The sequence below is a fragment of the Aphelocoma coerulescens genome, unplaced genomic scaffold (genome assembly GCF_041296385.1).
Source record: "Aphelocoma coerulescens isolate FSJ_1873_10779 unplaced genomic scaffold, UR_Acoe_1.0 HiC_scaffold_60, whole genome shotgun sequence".
NCBI classification, from domain to species: Eukaryota; Metazoa; Chordata; class Aves; order Passeriformes; family Corvidae; genus Aphelocoma; species Aphelocoma coerulescens.
In genome coordinates, this window is record NW_027183949.1 from 228,303 (window position 1) to 230,564 (window position 2,262).

Genomic DNA, 2,262 nt, shown 5'->3' on the forward strand with positions numbered 1-2,262 from the left:
GGCCCCTGAGTTTCACAATGCTCTCCTTGATTCCACGAGGCACCAGAGTGTCCCAATGGTCTCTTTGGTTCCATGAGGTTCCACAGTGTCACCGTGGTGTCCCTGGCTCTGCAGTGTCACAATGGCCCCCTGGTTCCATGAGTTTCCGTGCTGTCAACAACGGTTCCTTTGTTCCACCGAGGCCTTGATGTGTCACAGCGGCCCCTTGGTTCCGTGAGGTTCCGTAGTGTCACCATGGTCGCTGCCAGAAGCTGGATGAGATCAATGTCAGGAGACATCTTGGGATGAGCTGTCAATCAGGAACATATGGGGGGGGGTGGGACTAACCCAGCCCTGATTGGCTGAGCTGTCAATCAATCACACAGAACAGGCAGTGCTAACCCAGCCATGATTGGCCAAGCTGTCAATCAATCAGTCTATCAATCAATCAATCAATCAATCAATCACACAATAGGCAGTGCTAACCCAGCCCCTGATTGGGTGACCAACCAGAAGTCCCACCTGGGGGAGGCCCATGAAGGCCCAGGGACTTAAAAGATGGAGCAGGAGCTCAGCCCCTGCTCTGGGCCCTGCCTTTTTCTGGGGTTTCTGTCTCACCCTCACTGGAACCTGAGGAGTTGGTGGCTGTGTGTGTGTCTTTCTACAGATTGCCTGTCTTTCTGTCTCTCTTTCTTCTCTTCCTAATCCTCTTTACCAGGAACATTATTGGCTAGCTTAACATCCTGAGGGTTGAAAGGTTTCTAGGTTAATTGGGTAAGTTAATGAAGTTAACGCTACGATCAGTGTTTTATGTTGAATTGGAAGTTGTATTAAATGCTTTGCCAAAGTTCCTTGGTTTTCTGTATTTTGCCAGTAAGATTTTGTGTTATTTTGGCCTGTTGAGAATATCTGGTTGGTGTTTCCCTGTGCACCAAACTCGAGTAAAGGAGCCTTTGGTTACCCCAGCATTTGGGTGTTCTGGGGTGTTACAGCCCCTCAGTGTCACACCGGCCCCTCGGTTCCATGGGGATCTGGAGGGTCACACAGGTTTGTGGCATTTGTCCTTCCTCCCCCTCACATCCCACTGCCCCACAAACAGCCCCGAGCCAGCCGGGAGGGACAGGCCCTGCTGGGCCAGGCCTGGGCTCAGGGCTGGGCCTTTCTGCTTCCTCCAGCCAGCCCAGGGCTTTCTCAGCATTGCAGTTCCCTGCTCAGAGCCTTTGGCTCCCTGCAATCCTGGCACAGCTCAAGGCTCTGCTCTCACGAGTCCCTGGGGAGGCTTTGGCAGTCCCTGCCCTCAGTGGGGCCATTGATGCTCCAAGGGACTTGGAGTTTGGCTTCTGACTCCTTGAGCAGCTTCTTCATCCTTCTCTCAGTGCCTGAGGGTCCTGGGCTCAGCCCCAAATCCAGCGTGGGGCTCATTCAAATACAGAAAGCCCTCAGGAGCTCTTTCTCTTCCTTCAGTTGTCTTCAAGTCTCCAGGGCTTGTGCAGCTGATTGGAGTCAGTTTGGAGTTCTGTTAAGGAGGGAGATTTCAAAGAGCACCTCATGATTTTGGTTTTTAATCATCGGATTTTTGGTTTTTTACTTTCCAGCTCAGAGAAGAGGTGACGGAAGCATTCCCCAAGTGATCTTGGTGCTGAATGTCCCCTTAGGAGGTCTGGGCATGGAGAAGAACGAGCCTCTTGTGGGCTGACCCTGTTTGTACAACCTGCTCCTCACCCCAACCTCACCATGTCTGACATCGCCCACCTGGCACTGACATCCCAAAATAGCCAAAAATATTTATGTCATTTATTCTTTATTAATATATTATTTAATAAATGAATTTGTTCTACTTATTTCTTATTTGTAATAATAATAATATTGTTTTATTCTTATGACCAAATTTATATATTTAGATAAAAAAATCTATACATTTTTAGCAACCAAAGAAAGTAATGTTCATTGGTTCGAAGTAACACATTCTCCTTCATTCATTAATTAGACTCTACTGATTATTGATTTCTCCCTCTTTATACTAATTTGCGCTATGTTTAGTATCTTTGTCATGGTTTTGATCATCTCTTTCTCACACGGGGTCCACGGGGGCACTTCAGGTTCCACAGAGATAATTGTGGGACACATTTGGGGCGGTTTTGAGTCTGGGAAGGGAATTTAGGGGGAACTTGGGGGTCGAGTGGGAAATGGTGGGGCAACTTAGGGATCCTGAGGTACAGTTTGGGATCCGGGGGATCACTTGGGGGTCCAGGCAGGCGCTTGGAAGTCAGGGAGAGGAATTTG

General features: G+C 48.8%; 1 long non-coding RNA gene across 1 annotated transcript; it reads left to right on the forward strand.

The window, feature by feature from the left end:
• Positions 1–535: 535 nt before the first annotated feature.
• On the forward strand, positions 536–1,820 carry LOC138102056 (uncharacterized). Its single transcript, XR_011147297.1, has 2 exons — positions 536–753; positions 1,575–1,820. It is a non-coding gene; the product is annotated as an uncharacterized lncRNA (long non-coding RNA).
• The last annotated feature ends 442 nt before the right edge of the window (positions 1,821–2,262 follow it).